This window comes from Prionailurus bengalensis, chromosome A2 (genome assembly GCF_016509475.1).
Source record: "Prionailurus bengalensis isolate Pbe53 chromosome A2, Fcat_Pben_1.1_paternal_pri, whole genome shotgun sequence".
In the NCBI taxonomy this organism is placed as follows: Eukaryota; Metazoa; Chordata; class Mammalia; order Carnivora; family Felidae; genus Prionailurus; species Prionailurus bengalensis.
Genome location: NC_057348.1, coordinates 114,686,974 through 114,708,989, shown reverse-complemented (window position 1 = coordinate 114,708,989; position 22,016 = coordinate 114,686,974). Strand labels below are relative to the sequence as shown.

At 38.8% G+C, this 22,016-nt stretch overlaps 1 protein-coding gene across 3 annotated transcripts in view; it reads left to right on the top strand.

Annotated features, from left to right (window-relative positions):
* Window positions 1-754: 754 nt before the first annotated feature.
* FAM126A (family with sequence similarity 126 member A) overlaps window positions 755-22,016 on the top strand; it is a 134,738-nt gene continuing 113,476 nt past the window's right edge. For 2 of the 3 annotated variants that reach the window (XR_006298527.1, XM_043589074.1), the window contains exon 1: window positions 759-1,010. The gene's annotated coding sequence lies outside the window, so the exon portion shown is untranslated. Of the gene's footprint in view, window positions 1,011-22,016 lie in introns of all 3 variants that reach the window. The other variant, XM_043589075.1, reaches the window with a different exon arrangement.

Sequence of the window (22,016 nt, the reverse complement as noted above, 5' to 3'; positions counted from 1 at the left end):
TAGTGCTTTAGAAGTCCTTCCCCTTTCTGGTGTAAACCTAGAATGACTTCTTGTCTTCCAGACTGAAGTCCATTTCTCTTCTAATTAGTTCTGACTGGACTTGAGAGGGATGTGATAGGAGGAATTGACAAAGTCCAAAACAGGGGGACTGTATGTGGGAGCTGGTTCAGATGTGCTCAGGTTCCAGTGGCCACACAAAATAGTATGTGTTTGGTAAAGAGTAGGGAGGGAATATGGAGAAAATAAAAACAGCCCATGGAAAGAAGTTGGGGATTTATGTTTGACTTTTTCCAGGCCAAGGCCAAAAGCAATTAAGATGGGAAGAATTTTTATGACCATTTTGCAAAAACGTACATATTTTTCCCTCCTGGTATTTGATGAGATTTTAATAAATTCTTGTGACTCGAATTACTGGGAAGTAAATGCTCCTGACCAAGAAATTAAAGTATCAGTTAGTTTATCTTCTGCGATTATTGTTAACATCACTCTGAAAGGCTTATTTTCTTCTGAGAGGGCTTTAAATCCTATTGGCTCCGATCTGAGAGACCTTCGCCGATCACTGTAATCTAGCCGTGCCGCAATCATCTTCCCCTTGGCGCCCCGATCACGCCCATCGATTAGACCACGCCTACCTAAAAGTCTCCCTCCCGCCCACCTTGTGGCTCCGCCCCAGGCCTAGCAGAGGAAGATTCTTATTGGTGAAGAAGTTGTCCTGGTTCCGCCCCAGGGCACGGCGATAGGCCGAGCCGGAGTGGGGCGGTGGTGGTTGGCTGCCTGGGGACGGGTCGGTAGCCGTGCCTGTCAGAGTGGCTGGCGGCAGTGGCGGCTCTCCCGGCTGGGTTGTCAGTCAGTGAGCAGAGGGGGAAGATGGCTCGCTGGGACCCGTTCTGTTAGGAAGAAGGGGGGGCAGGTGGTGCTTCTACTCCGGAGAAAGCAGAGCAGCCGCCGTCGCTGTCGCTGGGAGTCAAACAAGCCGAGGTTCTGGAGGTGGAGCTCGGGAAGCCGCTCTGGTGAGTACGACCCAGCGACCCACGCCGGGCCCCCAGGGCAGCCGGCGACCGATAACTTTTTTGTCAGGGAGGAGCCGGGGCGAGGCGGCGGCGGGGAGGGGACCGGGACTTTGTCCCCGGGGCGGCGCCTTCGTTGGGGGTAACGGCTCCCTCGCGAGGCGCCGCGGGTGGGCGCGAGAAGGCGCTGGGCTCTAGGGGCGTCCGAGGGGCCGGAGCAGCGGGGTCGGGTGAGTGGGCTGCGGCCGGCGGCTCCTCGCCCCGAAGTTGGGCGCAGCCCGTGTGCTGCCTGGGCGGCGGCAGCTTTGTGCGCGTGGACTCGGGTCTTTCTCTTTCCCAGCAAGGAGCAGCCCAGACTCCGGGCGTGCCCAGGGGGCAGCCGCCTGGGCGGGACCCGCCGCCCCTCTGCGGGGAGCCCCCCCACCCCCACCCAGCCGCAGCTGATGCTCGGGCCTGGCCTCTCCCACTCCGGGGAGGCTACAGCTGTACGTCCAGTCTAGTGGCTAAAATGGTCACCGTCAACTCCCCCCCCCCCCCCATCTTTAAAAGCAGCGTTCGCCCTGGTCTTCGGTGTCCCCCGCAGGGCAGTGAGATTCAGAAAGCAGCCACGATTCCTTCCTTGGTTATTACACTGGAGATCCCCTCTTCAGCACTTGCTCCCTTCTTTCTAGGAGTTATTCCGCTCCTGAGGCTGCTTTTAACGTGCTCGAGAATCGTCGGGGTTTTGTCTGAAAATGGTTGCATTTGGAAGACCCCAAGTTTGCACGCTTCAGCAAAACTGCGTATCCGCCCTTGAGCGTGCACAGTTGTGCTCTTGTGCCCTCCAAGTTCAGGCATTCCTGAAAGATTTTAATTTTGCCCTAGTGGTTTCGTGCTGCACTGGATCGGGTCTCTGATAAATACGCTGTCACACACCCCGCAGCGGCTCCGCTCTTCAGGCAGGGGGAGTTTGTTCCACAGGCAGCTACTAATTTCAGAGACCACTCGACAGGCAGTAGGACCAAGCTGTCCTTTTGCAAATTGTGTGTCCTTTGGGTCACACAGTAGTTTTTGGAGCCGATAGGCCACCCCTTTGGTTCATGTAACACTTGACAGTTTGAAATTTTCGGCATTTAAAATCTTATCTGCATAAAGTCATGAGGATCGGTGTAACCTTGAGTCAATGTGATAGACCCGGGAGGGTTGTTTTCCATAAGTACATTTTCCTAAAATCCACAGACTACCCCTCCCCTCCAGTTTCTAAGCATCTTTTCTTTGGGTTAATACATTTTTAAGGTTTACGAGATGAATGTTGGTTCCAAACACCATTTTTTTGAAGTACAGGGAAAGGCAAGAAAGAAAAAAAAAAAAAAAAAAAAGGATCTGCTGGGCCAATAGTAGCTTTAAAGTCAGTTATTCAAATAATTCATTTAAATAAAGTGGCTCAGGGGAAAACCATCACATATTTAGATTAAAAATATTCTGGATTTGGCTTATTTTATCCCCTTTTGATTTACTACAGTTATTACCATAGAGGGATTATAAAACCTTTTAGTTATCGACATTAACAGCACCTGGATATAGACACCCAGATAAGGTGTTGGTTGGGTCAGTATGTTATTCCTGCTATGCTTTCTTTCTTCGTTGTGTTTCTATTTTATGAAATCTGCTCTTGATTGCATTTCTCAGAGTGGTGTCGTTTTGACAGTCAGAGTTTAAACATGTCTTATAGTCAACTGTTTTATTCAGGATCCTGTGGCATGATATTTATTTTATAATGAAAATGTAAAACCTTTGAAAAATGTTAATATCAGTACCCTTTTGGGGGTATCATATTTACATTTTGTAAATAACTGAAATTATGCCAAACATAAATTTATTTTGCACTGCCCCAGGCTGAATAGGTTCTACGGCAGAAATGAATGGCATAACTCTTGTCATCAAGGAAAATACTGTCTGAGGTACAAGACAGATAAGTAACAATTATAATACAATGTGATAAATGTGAATAGAGATATGCCTAGTGTAGGAACATAGCAGAGTAGGAGATGGCTAACTCAGCTTGGATGTAGGTAGAATCAGGAGCACACAGGACAGTTTGGAGATCTGATATGATTTAGCCAAGTGCAGGAGGTCACTAACTTTCCAAGAGAAGAATATGATAAGTGAGAAGGCAAGGAGGCATGAGAAACTATGGCAATTTAGAGAAGTCATTGTCAATGACAAGTCCGAAGTCAATAACATTGACGTTAACATGACCTGAATGCTGGGGTTAGATAAGGAAATGGTGGAAGATGAAAATAGTGAGGGTGGTAGAACTCCAGATCAGGGCATTGTATCCTTGGCTATGGGGATTGGATTGGCGGTGATGAGTAGGAAGCCATTTAATGAATTTTTGTTTTAGATCCTCACTCTAGTAGAGTGTAGTAGAATCTGACAGGTACTGTTACCTTTGGGAAGAAAGAAGGAAGAATCAGGACCCTGAGGATTTGACTTGGTTCTAGTGATTGGAAGTGAGGGAAGATGGAGGGAAGATGATAATTTCTATTTTGGGTTTTCTGAATCTGAGGAAGCTGTGGAGCATTCGGGTGAAGATGTCATTAGATGTTTGGATCCATGGATGTGGAACTTATAAAAGAAATCAGGATCGCAGGGCAGATTGGCGGTTGAATTGAAGCCGTATTGATTTGGTGATACTGAAATGACTCAGGGAAAGGTTTTAGTGTTGTAAAAGCAGCAGCTAGAGAACAGTCTGTTAAAAAGCAGAAATGGTAGAAGAATAGTGTGAAAGAGATAGAAGAGTGCTAGTTAGAAAGGTAGGAGGAACATCAGGAGAGATGCTAAGGATGGAGAGAATTTCAAATAGAGGGGAATGGGCCAACAAGTTTGAATGTTGTAAAGAGGTGTCAAGGAAGGAGAGGATTCCAGGGACCTAAGGATCAGGATTCCATAGGTGGCTTGAACAGGTACAGTTTTAACTGAGTAGGGTTCAGAAACCAGTCTTTGGAAGATTGAGAAAGAATGGGTGGTGGTAAAGTAGACATGCTTGAGTGAGGCATTTCAAGAAAACTGAAGAAGGGAGAGGATGATAGCTAAAGAGCAGTGGTTCCCATCCTTAGCTGCACATTTCCAACCATCTGGGGAGCTTTTAAGAATCTTGGTTTCCAGGGGAAAGCCCATACCAATTTGAGGTTGAGGTAGTACCCCAGGCATTAGTATTTATTTCAGCAGCTTTGTTGAAATTAATTGGCATTTAATAAACCACACATATTTAAAGTGTGCAATTTAATGTTTGCCATAGATTTACACTTGTAAAATCATCACCGCAGTCCGAATAATGAACATATCCATCACCTACAAAAGTTTTCTTGTGTCCCTTTGTAATTTCTCCCTCTCATCCTCAGGAAACCACTGATCTACTTTCTGTTACTATAGATTAGTTGGACAGGTATTTTAAAGTTCCCTGGGTAATTCCAATGTTCAGGCAAGGTTGAAAACCACTGAAGAGGGATATAGATTGAAGGAATGTTATGTTTGTTTCTTTACATGCATAAATAAGGTGAGAAGTAAGAAGTAGGAAAGATGAGATATTTACTGGAATTGAGTCCCCAAGGAGATGGAAGTGGGTGAAATTCAGAGCTTTGACAAATAAGAAAGGAAGACAATTTGGAAGCAACAAAGAATCTGATGTTAAAGACAGCACATTTCTTTGTTATCAGCATCCAAGTTGTCATCGTGTAGTATCAAGACTGATTTTCTAAAGTATTCAAACAAAGTTAGCATATTAATATTGCGAAAATGGATGCCGCTCAGGAAATCTCCCTAAATGGAGCCTGGGACCCCTGGCACCACCATGTAATGCTTTGTCATTTTTTGGAGGGGAGCAGATGGAACTAACAGTTTGACTATTGCTTGTTACTGAGAGCCAAGTACTGCCAGAGTCTTTTTGGCCCTGTTGGAGTTAGGCTGCATATCTGCACTGAGGAAAGAGAATATTTAACATTTGAAAATCTTCTGTTTAAAACATCTTTTTGCTCAGAAGAAATTCTGTTTGCTTGCCCTTTGGATATATGCCTTTTAAATACTTTGGAGGATGAAATCATTTCTATGTCTCCCAAATGAGACCAGGAAGAGTTGTGATTAGGGAGTTGTCAAAGGCCCATACTTCCTATCCTGAGAAAGGTAATATTTATATCCCCACCCCCTCCTCTTTTTTTCTTTTCTTTTTCCTTTCTTTTATTTTCTTTCTTTCTTTCTTTCTTTCTTTCTTTCTTTCTTTCTTTCTTTCTTTCTTTCTAAACCTTCTAAATCTTTTCAGATTACCTTAAAATTTTTTTTTAAGGTTTTATTTATTTTTGAGATAGAGACAGAGCATGACTGAGGGAGGGGCAGTGAGAGAGGGAGACACAGAATCTGAAGCAGGCTCCAGGGTCTGAGCTGTCAGCACAGATCCCGATGTGGGGCTTGAACTCACAGACTGGGAGATCATGACCTGAGCCCAAGTCAGATGCTTAACCAACTGAGCCACCCAGGCACCCCTTCAGATTACCTTTAATTCAATTTATTAAGATCTCAAAAGAGCCCCAATGGAATTTCAAATTAATTTTTTTGAGATAGTTGTGATACCTTTACAATATTTTCATCATTTCTTCAAGTCATTTAAAAAAAATTAGTATTATTTTTATTAGTAAACTCTACCCCAACGTAAGGCTTGAACTCGTGACTCCAGGACCAAGAGTCACATGTTCTACTAACTGAACCAGCCAGGTGCCCCCCAGTCATTTTTTAATGACTCAGTGTTTTATAGTTTTCCTGATGTGGTTCTGCCTGTTTTTAAAGTAAATTTTTGGTATTTTAAAACATGTTGCTATTGCGAATGGAATTTTTTTTCATTGTATTTTTTTTTTTTAACATTTGTTTATTTTTGACAGAGAGAGAGAGAGAGAGAGAGAGAGAGCATGAACAGGGGAGGGTGAGAGAAAGAGGGTGGGTGACTCAGAATTTGAAGCAGGCTCCAGGCTCTGAGCTGTCAGCACAGAGCCCGGTGTGAGGCTTGAACTCACAGACTGTGAGATCATGACTTGAGCTGAAGTCGGACGCTTAACCGACTGAGCCACCCAGGTGCCCCTCATTGTATTTTAATGAGGATTGCATATTCTCAGTGGAATATAGAAAAGTTGGTAATTTAGGTATACTGTTTTCTAACTGGTCATTTTATGAAATTCTTTTTTTTTTAAAACCCCCAAATAGGGCTTGAACTCATGACCCTGAGAGCAAGACCTGAGCTGAGATCAAGAGTCAGATGCTGAACCAACTGACCCACCCAGTCACCCCCATTTATAAAATTCTTAATTTCATTTTTTTAAGTTTATTTATTTTGAGAAAAAGAGAAAGCATGTGTGCTCATGCATGTAAACAGGAGAGGGGCAGAGAGAGAGAGAGAAAGAGAGAATCCCAAGCAGGCTCTGTGTTGTCAGTGAGAGAGGTAGAGAGAGAATCACAAGTAGGCTCCATGCTGTCAGTGTGGCGCCCAATGCAGGTCTTGATCTCATGACCTTGATATCATGACCTGAGCAGAAATCAAGAGTGGATGCTTAACCAACTGAATGAACACCCAGGTGCCCCTAAAATTCTTAATTTCTTATAGTTTTTATTGGATTTTGTGATACAGCAGTTATAGCATTTGTAAATGATGGTAATTTTGCCTTCTTGCCAATATCTAATCCTTATTTTATTTTTGACATTAAATGTCTGGAGTGATGTTAAATTATATTAGTGAATAGTGAGCATCTTTGGCTCACTTCTCATTTGAGTGAGAATGCCTTTAGGGTTTCACAGTTGTGTATTCTTTCTGGCAACTTTTGTTTTTAGCATGTTAAGGAAATAATCTTCCTTAATTCCTTTTTGGAATTGAGATTTAATTGGAAAAGATATTAAATTTGATCACATACCCGTGTAATGTACACTGAAATGATCATACAGTTTTTCTTCTTTTACCTACTGGCTGATGAATTATATTAGAGGACTTCCTAGTAGATTTCACCAAACAATTGCTGGTAAAGGCAACTTGGTAATAGCATACCTCTTTAAAGTAGTGCTAGATTTGATTGCTATGTAAGATTGATCTTTAGTATTCTTCTTATATTACCTTATATATTACTAGCTTCGCAAAATAAAATAAAAAATGAAAGAAAAACCTTCCATTTTTCTTTTGTATCCTCTGGCAATTCATCTCTTCCTTAGGGTCAGAAATAGTTTAGCTATAAAAATGTCTAGGCCTTTTGGATTAAGTACAGTTTATGTACATGCACAATTTTGAGACATAAGTAGCATTGTCCTAACTCTACAGATTAACTGAGACTCAATGAGGTTTAAAATACTTGTTCAAGATCAACAACTAGTTAGTGGTAGAGAGTTTAAGTTGAATTCCTATCTGATGCCATAGATCATGTGTTTTAAGCAGTACCCTAATTTTTTCTTAATCAGACTCTTCCCTTATTCTCTATTATTGAGAAGTTAATTTAATCACTTTATTTGAGTGTCTTATTGTTTTCCTTTCTGCCCAATTAGTCTCAGTTTTTGGTAACCCTATCATAATTATTACGGGTCGCTCTATGTAATATCATATCTCCTGCTATTTTAATAAATACATCCAAGTGTGGTTATGATAGAAGATCCCAGAATTGAAATACAATAAATGTATAATGTACTTTATATAATTTACATTTTAATTTAATGCAGTTTCAAGATCAATTTGCATTCCTGAATCCTGTTTGCACCTTGTAAAGAATGTTAAGTGCAACACAGATAAAAGATCAAGGAGTTTTGGAAAATAGTACTTTTCCACTGTAGTTTAAACATTTGTCATTGTTGAGGCTTGCATCAGAGTAGGCTTTTAGTAGTAAATGTTAAGTGATATTTGTTTGGTGTGTGTTTTCCTGAACAAAGAGTCTTTGATTAGCTGATGAACATTAGTTGCTTTCTCATGTAAATGCTTAAGGATTCATTCAGTTATTTGTACTTGACTTAATGAAAACATTGTATATGAGTTCTTAAACTGTACTATGAAAGTTATTTGAGGCATCAGCTTTTGGAAGATTTGCATTTATTCTTTTATAGAATGATGTTTAGGCTTGGAAATTTAAAAGAATAATGTAAGCCTTAAAACTGCCTAAATTGGGCAAGCAATTACGAACTCTATTTTAATCTTTTGGAGCTTGCCTGGTTTTATTTGTTTGTTTTTTCCCTTTTGAATGTAAAGAGCATTTAACTAATTTAATTAGGGTATTAGTTCTAAGCAACATATACATACTGTACTCCCCTGCTTCTGCCCATGGGGGCATAGAAAGTTGCCAGTCTGAACCTCTTTATACTTGCCAGGTATATACATTCCCTTTTCAACTTAAAGTTCAAGGTTCCTGCTGACTTGTTAATCCATAGATATTACTGTGGTGGATGGAGTGGCAACATAGCCCCCCAGGCAGTGCGCACTTTTGTAGTGGAAAAGCAGGGGAGACTATTTTGGGAAATTATGAACCTTCAAGTGGGTCCTGATAAGGGAATAGAGAGGAAGGTGGAAGTGTTTTAGGAATCAGGAGGGGAGGGGAGAAGTGTCAAACTAAGAAAGGAAGTAGAAATGTGCATATGGAATGGACTATTCAAGAAGTACAGAAAATCAGAATGGTAATATGGGTGATAGAACCAGAATATTGAGGTCAGTGAAGTCTTCTTAGAGTTTCAGAAAGGAATATGCGTGTGGCAAGGTTAAAGGGAAAGAATATTGAGAAAAAAATCAGTAGATTGTCATTTCTTAAAATTTTTTTTTTTTTTCAACGTTTATTTATTTTTGGGACAGAGAGAGACAGAGCATGAACGGGGGAGGGGCAGAGAGAGAGGGAGACACAGAATCGGAAACAGGCTCCAGGCTCCGAGCCATCAGCCCAGAGCCCGACACGGGGCTCGAACTCACGGACCGCGAGATCGTGACCTGGCTGAAGTCGGACGCTTAACCGACTGCGCCACCCAGGCGCCCCAGTAGATTGTCATTTCTAAGGTGATGGAAAGTATATGATGAGAACCAAATACATACTGTAAAGGGGGTTAAGGAATAAATTGGTGGTGAAATAATTGGAGGCAGTAGCAGTAGATGAGGCTACTAAATCAGAAAGTTAATCGGTGAAGAATAAGTAAGTATGGAAGTAGCTAGAGAGCATAAGAACCTAATGAAGCCTCCCTTCCATCACCCCTCTCCCACCTTTTCAGAAACTGTAAGCTTCTGAGATGCATTCTCAATTGTCCAACTGATAAATATTTTGTTAGTGACAATTAGAGCTATTGTTATTGAACATCTATGGTGTGCTAGTGTATTATTTTTAATCCCTAAAACATTCCTGTGATATAGATGTCATCACTACTTTTCACGTTGGAGGAAATTGAGACTTAGAGAGTTTAAGTAATTTGCTGGAACTTGGGCATGAGTTTTTGGACTCTTTTTATTGTGCCATGTTGCTTTTTCTATTTGTTGAGCTGTGTCAAAACACTAGAGGGGAAGGGTGTAAAAGGACTATAAGGTATGATAGTCTCCTAATAGAAAGGAGTGGAAGAGAGATTTTAGCTATGTTTGCTATAATTTGTATTAGCTATATTTTGTATTTAAAATATTAAACAAAAATTTTTAATGTTTTTATTTATTTTTGAGACAGAGAGAGACAGAGCATGAGCAGGGGAGGGGCAGAGAGAGGGGGAGACACAGAATCTGAAGCGGGCTCCAGGCTCTGAGCTGTCAGCACAGAGCCCGACTCGGGACTTGAACTCACAGAGAGTGAGATCATGACCTGAGCTGAAGTTGGACGCTCAACCGACTGAGCCACTCAGGCGCCCCTTAAAATATTTTATAAAAGGATTCCTTTCAACACACTTCTCTACCATATATATATATAACATTTAATTAAAAAAATTTTTTTAATGTTTATTTTTGAGAGAGAGAGAGAGAGAGAGAGAGAGACAGAGTGTGAGCAGGGGAGGGGTGGAGAGAGAGAGGGAACCACAGAATTCGAAGCAGGCTCCAGGCTCTGAGCTGTCAGCACAGAGCCCAACGTAGGGCTCGAACTCACAGACCACAAGATCATGACCTGAGCCGAAGTCAGACGCTTAATCGACTGAGCCACCCAGGCGATCCAGCATTTAATTTTTAACAAGCCCTTTTCTGGGGGAACTGATATGCTTTTTTTTTTTTTTTTTTTTTTTTAAATCCATGATAATGATAGGTTGAGGGGAAAGGAAAGACAGGCTAAGAAAGGTGATGTCAAGAAAAGTAAGAGTAAAACTTAATTCTTTTCACTATGAGAACTTCAAATATGTTATACAGGTGTATGTTATACTCAGGAAGGCCAGCCTCTTGGTGGAAATGGTGTTGAGCTTGTTGCTGATGTAATCAGGGCAGATACTTTTCATGTCAACAGATTATAAAGCTCCAGAGTTTACAGTAATATTATGTGATTTATGGCACTTGGATTCCATCAGTCAGGAATTGGTTATTGGCAAAAGGGTCCAAACAGATGTTCTGTTTTCTGTTATAAACCCTTTTTTCAGAAACAATGCATAATTGAAAAAGAAATGCTTAAACTACTTTAGGGATTTTAAACATTCTTACAGGACTTTGAAGTACTTGGGGAGGAATCAAGATAGAAATTTTTGTTGTACTACTTTTAGTTTCATATTCAGCTGCAAAGCAACATCTAAGTTATATTTTGTTATACTCATATAAAAGTTAATATTATTGAAAACTTTATTTAAAGAAAAAATGTAAGGTTTATTTTTGAGAGAGAGTGAGAAACAGAGAGAGAGAGAGCATGCACACAAGCAGGGGAGGGTCAGAGAGAGAGGGGCACAAGAGGATCCATAGTGGGCTCTGTGCTGAGAGCAGGGAACCCAATGTGGAGCTTGAATTTGCAAACTGCGAGATCACGTCCTGAGCCAAAGTCTGAAGCTTAACCAACAGAGCCACCCAGGTGCCCCTTGAAAACTTTATTCAAAAAAATTTTTAATTCAGTCTCTGCTAAAACAAATTGACTCTTACCCCAGTTAATATGCATCAGCATGATCATACTGAACTATTTATTGCTGCTTTGCTTTCTATAAGTTTTAAACCAAGATAAACAACTATTTTAATAAGATCCACCAAGTTTCTGATTGAGAAGAACCGAGTAGAATTTTGTAGTACAGTCAAGATCTGTCGCTTTTGTTATTATGGCTCTGCTAGCACACATTGCCATCATTAACTATGTTTACTTGCATTTTCTCATTGCACCTTCCCTTTGCCCCCATCATTTTTTAATTGAACATTGGAGCCTCTATTGGTGGACTTTATTTTAAATGATTATTTATTTATTTTGAGAGAGAGAGAGCACAGAGGGGCATAGAGAGAGGGAGAGAGAGAATCCCAAGCAGGCTCCATACTGTCAGCTCAGAGCCCCAGGTGGGTCTCGAACTCCTGAACTGTGAGATCATGACCTAAGCTGAAATCCACAGTGGGATGCTTAACTGACTGAGCCACCCAGGCCCCCCTCAGACTTTATTAACGGTTGAGAGTTTCATTCCAATATACGAAAGGGCAGTGACTCACTCTAAAACATCAACCCAACCCACAAGTCGACTGGAATTTGGCTCCCTTAACATTTCTCTCTTTCTTTGTCCTCAACACTAGAGCAGATAAAACTGCCACTTAGAATGCAAAAAGCTTTAAAGAAATTAAAGTAGAGCTGTGCCTCGGAAAGTGTATTTCTGTACGCTGTAATTTTGGGGAAAGAGAGAGGAAAAAGGACCAAATGGTAACAAAATGATTCCAAGACAATATTTACATTGGGCTTTCTTTTATATTCCTCCCCATTTTCCTCAAAGCATTTGTTATTATTTTATTTTATTTGCCTATACCCTGATTTGCCTTGCTTTGTTTCAAAAGGGATTAAAGGACACTCGCTTCCACGTTTACTTGTCTCCTATAGTGTACTGAGAATCCCTCAGGTCAGGGACTGTCGTATTCCGCTTTGTAAACTTAGCATCTAGGACATATAGACATTCAATAGTTTATTAATAAATGGGTGATATTTAAAAACCTCTAGTACAAGAAAAGAGAGATTACTTTCTACAACCCTACTTTATTGCAGCTTTGAAAGTGTTAATGGGCTGAATCGTGTCTTCTGTCCCCCTTTTTATATGTTGAAATCCTAATACTCAGGACCTCAGAATATAACCATAATTTGAGATAGGGTCTTTGCAGAGTTAATTAAGTTAAAATGAGATAATTAAGGTGGGCCCTAATCCAATATGACTGATGTCCTTATAAGAGGAAGTTGGGACATGACTTCTACTGACAGAAGATGATATGAAGACATAGGGAGAAGATACAAGCCAAGAAGAAAGGCCTGGAACAGATCCTTTCCTCTCAGTAGAAGCCAACCCTGCTGACTCCTTGATTTTTGGACTTTTAGTCCCCAGAAATGTGAGAAAATAGATTTCTGTTGTTTAGGCCACAGTCTATAGACTGTGTACTATAGTACTATAGTACTTTGTTACAGCAACCCTAACAAACTAATATTGGTGACTTGTCTGCTTGGATTTAGTGAAATCCCAAATACCCCTAATTTGCCTATCCCCAAGGATCAATTTGCAATGCTGAATGCCAGAACCTTAAAACTTTGACTCTTCCCTCAGGCAAGACAAACAAGGTAGAGAGAAATTTGGATGGCTCAATGTAGAAAGTAATAACTATTTGTCTATTTTCACCTCCCCCCACAGTACAGTCAATGGCAAGCAGCTGGCTGATTCTTTAGTTCAATTGGATTTATTTGGTTTGGCAAGGAAAAAGTGTTTATGGGTATTTTGTGTTCTTAAGTGTTCAAGAGCTTCTGCCAATAGACCTGGTTGCTTTTTCAGAGTAGAAATTGCAAGAGGAAGACTGAATAAAATACTTTTTAATTTAATATTAATTTGAACTAATTGCTTGTACATAATCTTAGCAACATTACTTTGCTTGCGTTTTGATCAATAGGAGCGGAGTAATGTATCTTTTGGCTCATGCCTATTGCTTTATAGTTGTCATAACCCCTGATCATCAACCAGTCATACTGAGTTGTCTCAGTTATTGTCAGCACTTTGTCATCACACGCTTTAGCCATAAGCTAAATATATGTGCATTTTTTGCCACTTATTTCTTGTTTTTTAATTGGACTATATATTAAATCATGATGTGTTAGTCAACTCTTTTATAGTGTTTTGAGATAGTTTGCTGAAAGGGAAAAATTTGGACATATACAAAAGTAGAACACTTGCCCTTTCATCATTTGGAAGCAGATATCACAGTTCTGAGAATAGGGTAAACTAAATTAACTAGTGAACTCTGTGTCACCCTGCTAAAGATGATCTTGCTTAGTATCCCATAATGCTGTGTGTCCATCAATCCTAAATTCTGGCCAGTGAGCTATACGTGTAAGTTAAAAGGGCGCAGGGAAGGAAGTCTCCCTTAATAGAAAGGAGGACGTTCTTTTGCCTGCTTAACTTCTTTCCTGGAATGTGGGCAGGATGGCTATGGTAGCCATCTTGGAATGTGAAGTAGCCTTGAGGATAGCAATTTTGCTAGGATAGTAGAGCAAAACAGGCAGCTGCCACCATACTAGCCCTGGACTGCCACCCTCTTCCCATTCATTTTTGATAAGAAGGAAATAAACTTTATCTTGTTTAAGTCATTGTTACTTTGGATTTTACTATAATATACACTTAATTAAATTTCTAAAAAAAAAAGTCATTTAATTTATAGTAATTAAAATAGTGTAGTACAGATGCAGGAATAATCAAAAAGATCATTGAAATAGAGTCCAGGAACAGACCCAAGTATATGATAATTTAATATATATTAAATGTGTCAATTCTTACCTCTGGGAAATGGTTCAATAAATGGTGCTGGTATAACTGGTTATTCATTTGGGGAGAATAAGTTACATTCACACTGTGTGTATGTATTTAAAAAAATCCAGAAATATTAATGATTTATCACATAGAAAATAAAACTCTGGTTACTCTAGAGGAAAACTCTGGAGAAAAATTTTATGAAGCAAAATTCAGTATTAATAAAAGAAATGATTATCGGACTTGAGTACATAAAAATGTAAAACTTTCTATACGATGAAAATACCAAAAACAAAGCTAAAAAGCAAATGACAAAACTGGGGAAATATTTGCAACATTTAGAAAGGATAGTCTGTGATAAGCTCTACAAAATTTGAAGGAAAAAAATAGGCAGAGTATATGAGTAGACAATTCACAGAAGAAGAAATAATAAACATTTGAAAAGATTTTAACAGAAATGCAAATAGATGTTTGCATTGTGGCTTTTTTGGCCCATAAAAATGGCAATAATTAAGAAGATTAATAATGTCTATAATTGGTTAGGGTATAGGGAAATGACACTTCCATCTATTCTTAATGGAAGTATAGCATGATATAATCTTTTTGGGAGGCAATTGTAACCACAAGTAACCTTTGATCCAGCATCCTGAGTCTATCCTGTAGAAATACTTGGAGAGATTCAGGAAAGTTTATCATAGCATTGTTCAGTTAGTGAAAACTGGAAACCGCCATTTTAAAGGGCTGGAAAAAAATTTCAAAAATGGGAAAAATCCCTAACTTAATAGATTTAGTTAAAATTGTAATATTCAGAAGGTTTTTTTCTCCAAAAGACCGATTTCTCTGTATGTGTTCTGAGGTATATTAGTTACCTGTTGCTGTGTGACAAATTACCCTAAAACCTAGTAGCTTAAAAATAACAAAGATTTATTATTCTCATGATTTTATGGGCAGTTCTGCCTTTGTGTAGCTAAAATCAATCTAGTTGAAATTACTTGTGCAGCTGCATTCTTCTGGGGGCTTACATGAGGTTGAAATCCCCAGGATGGCCTCTCATCTTCCAAGATCTTTCTCCATGTGGCTTCTCATCCACATGCCTATCCCTCAGGTTTTATAGCATGGTGGCTGCTTTCTAAGAGAAAGTATTTCAAGAGGACATTCGTCAGGTGCAAGCACTTATTGAGCCTCTGCTGGCATCATGCTTCCTAAAGTCCATTCACCAAAACAGGTCACATTGCCAAGCCCAGTACCAGTGTGGGAGAGGACTGCACAAAAGTATACAGACTGTTGAGGGCCATAAATATAATGGTAATAGTCTACCACACATGGATTAAAACACCACCACCACCACCACCACCAACAAAAACAATGAAGTCCAGGTCCAGAATATATTAGGTAAAAAAAAATCAAGTCGTGGAGAGAATGATTCTATTTTTTTTTCTTTTTGTGAAAAAATCAAAACACAATTTGAGTAGCATATCATATCAGTTTGAATGCAGGTGCAGTTTGAAGATTCAGCTGTGTCCTATTAAGCCAAGACGTTAAAGAAATTTATGAAAATATGAAGCAAAACCATTCTTCTCAGTAACTTTTTTGTTTGTGGGAAAATTGTTACATTTATTTATTTATGATTATTTTTTATTTGAGTATAGCTGACACATAATGTAACATTAGTTTCAGGTGTGTAACTTAGTGATTTGACAAGTTTATACACTATGCTGTGTTCACTGCAACTGTAGCTACCATCTGTCCCTTACATTGCTATTACAGTGTCATTGACTATATTCCTTATGCCCTGGTTTTTATTCCTGTGACTTATTCATGGAGTATTGTTATTTTAAATAAAAACGTGTGGGGCACCTGGGTGGCTCAGTCAGTTGAGTGTCCAACTTTGGCTCAGGTCATGATCTTGCAGTTTGTGAGTTCGAGCCCAGCATTGGGCTCTGTGCTGACAGCTCAGAAACTGGAGCCCGCTTTGGATTCTGTGTTTCCCTCTCTCTGCCCCTTCCCTGCTCATGCTCTATCTCTCTCTGTCTCTCAAAGATGAATAAATGCTAAAAAAAATAAAAATAAAAAAAATGTGTTATGTTGACATGTACTGGATTTATTGTAACAAATGTTTAAAGTTTTGTCATAAAAATTTCAAACATGATAACCATCAGTAAATATAACTGCCACCATAACAAAAGCTATTTGGGATTCTCAATAATTTTTAAGAGTAAAGAATTTTCAGAATTGCTGATTATATAGTATATGCATGGAAAAGAGTTTGAAATAATACACAATGGTACAACAGTGCTTTCTAATGAAGAGTGGCATAGCAACAGTGAGAAGGATGAACATTTCTTTTAATTATGTGGGAAAGATCTAAGAATAGCAATTAAAAAAATCTCTAATATAGAAAAATATTGATGAAGGTGGGAGATCAATGTTTTACCAAAGTGTTTATATTTTTTTGTTTTCTTTTTTACTGGAAAATTTGTAATTTGTTGTAGTTGCATAATAAACAGAACCCTTCTTTTAAATTCTACATTGCTGATTTTGTGTAATTCTGATGATCTTATGATGATTCTAGCACTTGCAATTATTCCTTTGGAAAATAAAGGTGCTACCTTGTTTCAATTTTTCCCTCACTTATTTTCCTCACTTCCTTTGCCATCTGGATTATAGGCTCCCATAGACACAGAGCATATCTTACTGTTCTTTTGCTATTAGTACAAAGTAATAGGCATAGTTTGCATTATACTCAGTAGGCACTCAAGGGCTTGTTGAATTATTAATGTTGCCATTTGAATGCATAGTAATGTTTACTTTTTGTATAAGTAAAAACATTGTGTGAGCTATCCACATAACTTCCCATCCTATGTCTGTTTTTGCCTGGTCTTGTTCTCTTTCTTTGTTCCCACTCTGTCCCTGCCTGGCCTATAGTCTGGATAAATTGTATGAGCTAGACAGGGGATGAATAAAAATTTGCCATCTTGAGGTTCTGGTTTACTGAATCCGTAAAAGCATTACTAAGCACCATACTACTTATGCAATATCTTGAATATTGTTATTGAATGGTCAGTGAATGGTATTGAGGTAATTTTTATCTTTTGAAATGTTTATACTTATCCCTTAAAATCTTTAAGTTCAAGGTTGTTTTCTCTGGTAAAGCCAATGACATGAAGTATGTATGCATCCACTCCCAAGAGCCACATTAATTATTCTTATAAGATAAAAGAGCATTTTCTTTAAGTAATGTAGATAACACATAATAGTTTGCTTGTTGGAATATGAACATAAGGGCAAAGTGAGACAATGGAGGTAAATCATTGTGTTATAAATAATTTACCTCTACTTTGCTGATGGGGAGGTCAGACTTGAAAATTTCAACTTAATGGTATTGTCTTCATTTACAACAAGCAAATACTTTTGTTACCTTCATAACTTTAAATTACACTGCCTACACCACTGCTTTTATTTTTCTCTCCATTAGATCCCAATGAAAGTCCTGGTGTTCAATGATTTCATTCCATTGGAATTGTTTCCGGTTTTGTTTTCCTGAACATTCATCAGATTCTTTGTTGTAATTCTTGTATACTTTTATTGCTTTCCTCTTCGATATTTCTCCTGTTTCCTGTTTCATTGAGTTCTATTTCATCGGCCCTTTTGGAACCTTTCTCAGCCTAGACCTGTATTCCTTCTCTATACTAAACATTAAAAATGGCTTTTCACTGTGAATATTTACTTAGTTTGGGGCCTCCTATACTTAGTGTATGTCCACTTTGGGAAAAGTCATTTATTGTTATTGCACTCAAAATTAATATGTGGGTAGCTTTTCAAGAGATCTCTAGCTCCGATTCCTTACTTTTTTTGTAGTATAAAATTCCTTGCATTCAGGGTGACTTACTGCATACCATGATGTCAACTACCATGGAGGGCTAATAATAAGGTAAATATTACATTAAAAATTCTGAGTAGAATTCAGGGCCCAAACTATAAAGATTCAAAGATTTATTCTTATTTATTCAATGGCTCATGAACCTGTTATGTGTGAGCCAATTTAAAAAGGCCAATTGTAACTTAGATTTTTTTTTTCTTTCCAAGATTTTATGTTCATTCAAGTTGGCTAACATATAGTGTAGTATTGGTTTCAGGAGTAGAATGTAGTGATTCATCACTTACATTATAACACCCAGTGCCTATCACAAGTGCCCTCTTTAATGCCCATCACTCATTTAGCCCATCCCCCCACTTCCCTTCCCCTCCAGCAACCTTAACTTAGATTAAATAAAACAATTTTTTTTTTAACATTTATTCATTTTTGAGAGACAGAGCAGGAGCAGGGGAGGGGCAGAGAGAGAGGGAGATGCAGAATCTGAAGCAGGCTCCAGGCTCTTAGCTGTCAGCATACAGCCTGACATGGAGCTTGAACTCAGGAACTGTGAGATCATGACCTGAGCTGAAGTCAGACGCTTAACTGACTGAATCACCCAGGTGCCCTGACCCTAACTTAGATTTTTACGAATTGATTGGGTCAGAATGAAAAAGGTGTTGGGATTTAGCTGAGTTTAAGCATAAAATGAGCTATTTCTGTGAGGCTTGATTGTTAAGGAAAGTTAAAAATTTTTAGGTTTCCCAGATTAAAATGTGCCTCATAATCAGTTTGTTAGATTTCTTCTGGGGTGTTATATTTATAGTAGATACTGGATATGTTTACCATTGTACCCATGCACAGCCCCTTCTAAAAAACCAGTCTCTACATGAGTCTATATCAGTGATCTTAACTGTTGGACCCAGGGGAGATATCTTCCCATGCATGGCCAATCTCCAGCCTGGCTAGTAAGTTGTAGTCAGGATCAAAGTAATCTGTCACAGTCAGATTTATTTAAAGAAATGGGGCGCCTGGGTGGCGCAGTCGGTTAAGCGTCCGACTTCAGCCAGGTCACGATCTCGCGGTCCGTGAGTTCGAGCCCCGCGTCAGGCTCTGGGCTGATGGCTCAGAGCCTGGAGCCTGTTTCCGATTCTGTGTCTCCCTCTCTCTCTCTGCCCCTCCCTGTTCATGCTCTGTCTCTCTCTGTCCAAAAAATAAATAAACGTTGAAAAAAAAAAAAAAGAATTTAGATTGTGGAAATTAAGAAATATAGATTTGGTGTAGAGGAGAGTGTGTGCCTAGAGCAAAAAGACCATGATAGTTAGGACCAGAATAACCATAATGGGCCATAGGTAGGATGAGTAAGTTAGGAAGCCATTCAGCAAATAAAGAATGGCACTGAGAGAATCAGAGGAATTAAAATAGACTGCCTTTAGAAGATAAGGATTTAAGTTCTAGTTTCTGGTTTTTTAGGTTCAATTTCTTTAAGCCCCTTTTGTGCTACAGTTCTCGCCTTGGATTTCTGCAAGATTCTTTGCAAATATTATTTTTTTTTATTTTTTTTTTTAACGTTTATTTATTTTTGAGACAGAGAGAGACAGAGCATGAATGGGGGAGGGTCAGAGAGAGGGAGACACAGAATCTGAAACAGGTTCCAGGCTCTGAGCTGTCAGCCCAGAGCCCGACGCGGGGCTCGAACTCACAGACCGCGAGATCATGACCTGAGCCAAAGTCAGACACTCAACCGACTGAGCCACCCAGGCACCCCAAATATTATTATTATTTTTTTTTTAATTTTTTTTTTCAACGTTTATTTATTTTTGGGACAGAGAGAGACAGAGCATGAACGGGCGAGGGGCAGAGAGAGAGGGAGACACAGAATCGGAAACAGGCTCCAGGCTCTGAGCCGTCAGCCCAGAGCCCGACACGGGGCTCGAACTCACGGACCGCGAGATCGTGACCTGGCTGAAGTCGGATGCTTAACCGACTGCGCCACCCAGGCGCCCCGCAAATATTATTTTTTTTAAGCTAGCATTCAAGTAGCCTTGACTAAAATAATGTGCAGTTTATTGACAAATTAGATTTCTTTTAGGTAAGAGCAGCTAGGATGGTGAGATCTCTGGGAACCCCATCACTGAGATGAGCCACTTCTTTTTTACATTAACGTAACATATGCCTCAGTGGTTCAACGTATTTTTAAGTGCTCTATTTTATACTGTGGTTTGTGATGGGTTTTATGAACTGTGGCTTCCTGGTGGAGTGAAAATGTGTTTCTTGGTGGTTTTATTATATAGTAAACCATCTTTAGTCTTTATCTTTCCCCCCACCTTTTGTAGAATGGTAGAGTTTATAAGCTCCAATATTCAGGATTATTCAGGTTAAAGGCATTTTACAAAGAATTATGCTCTGTATTTTGCCATCAGATTAATAAAAATTATCCCTTTGGAAAACATCAACACTTTGAAAGCAACCTATATTCATCCTATGCTTTGAAATATGGGTATTGGACATGTGGGTTCTGTGGTCTTTTATGTATATCCTTATCTAACATTAAGATAGTGTATTGTCTGAAAATGTCTAACAGTATAATAACATTTTATGAAACTTTGTTTTGAATAACTTATTTTTATATATGGATGTAGGATGAGGAGGCACTTTAAGAATCTTTTAATTTATTCCCTAATTTTCACAGGGGTTTTACTTAAAAATTTGTAGACAGATGTGTAGAGAAATCTATCCCAGTCTTAAAGGATTTTGGAAATTGTATGTTTTCTCTCAGGTGCCTGTTTTATATTGAAGTTCCCAGTAATAAGAGTTATTAATTATTCTATCAAACCTGAATCCCTTATTGCATCATTTGACTTTTAAAAATTTATATTATATTAATTGTCTAAAAATTTGCAAATATCTTATACTATAAAGCAGAAAAATCGGATGAAACCTCATTTTTTCTTAACTGAAAGTTTAAATGGAATCATTGACCTCTCAGGAGAATTTTGAGGTGTTGGCATCAGGATATATGCAAAATGAGGTTGTTTATATCTAATGAATAAAAGTAATTTTTATGTAGTATAGTGGCAAATGTGATGGTTACTGTGGTATTTTGGTTTCATTGATTAAGCGTAGCACTTATGATAGGGTGATTATTAGTGAGTTTTTTTTCTCCAGACTTTGAATTGTATCCAACCAGTGCACAATATCTGCCATTATTAACAATAGGATCAGACAAAAAAGTATACATATGCAGAATATAATTACATTTATTGAACATTCATAGATTATGTCCTAGTTGCAATGGGTTTTACTATGAGTTTTCATGGAAAAATCTAATTCCTTGATGGCAGAGACCATGTTTTGCTCAACCTAATATTTTCTGATGTGAGTTAGCACAATGCATTGCACTCAAAAGGTATACCCTAAATGTTTGATTAAGACAGTATTGTGGTTATCCATTGCTACCTACCAAACCAACCTCAAACTTAGTGCATTCAAACAGCACATATATATTATGTCTCACAAATCTGAGGTTGACTAAATTTAGCTTGGCAGGTCTTCTGCTCCATGTTGTCAGCTGAAGCTGCATTCATCTGGAGACTTGACTTGGCTGGAACGTCCAAAATGGCCCAGTCACATGGCTGGTACTTAGTGCTAACTCTCAGCTCATAGCTTAGCAGTGGCCTCTGTTCTTTTCCATGCAGACTTTCTTGGTAGTTTGGGCTTCTTACAGTGTGGTAGCCTGATTCCAAATGTGTGGAAGTGGAAGCTGCAGGTTTCTTAAGGCCTAGTCTTAGAAGTTTTACAGAATTTAGTTCACTGCATTTTCTTGGTCAAAGCAATTCATAGGGCCAATCCAGATATCAAAATGGTTGTTGACAAATAGTTTTTTTTTTTTAACTTTGTTATTTCAGTTTAAATCAAATATCCTTTCCCTAGATAAAATATTCTTCTGAAGTCCTGAAGGATTTGAGAAGAATAGGAAGATAGAAATAGGAAATGAGAAGAGGGATTGCTATATTTTTTCTAATTGTCGTATCTTTTCCAATAGAAACACACTGGCCTGGTTGCCATAGCACACTGATATCCTAATATGATTATATTTGTTCTTGGGGTAGACAAAAGATGCTTTAGTCAAATACCATGTCCCATAGTAAAAATTTCTGCTCTATTTTTGATAACCAGATACTTGTTTTATGATTTACAGGGAGAATAGGCCTAGGTTACAGGTCTTTGGATTGACTTCCCACATCAGGTTCTATAAATTTCTATTTCTTCTC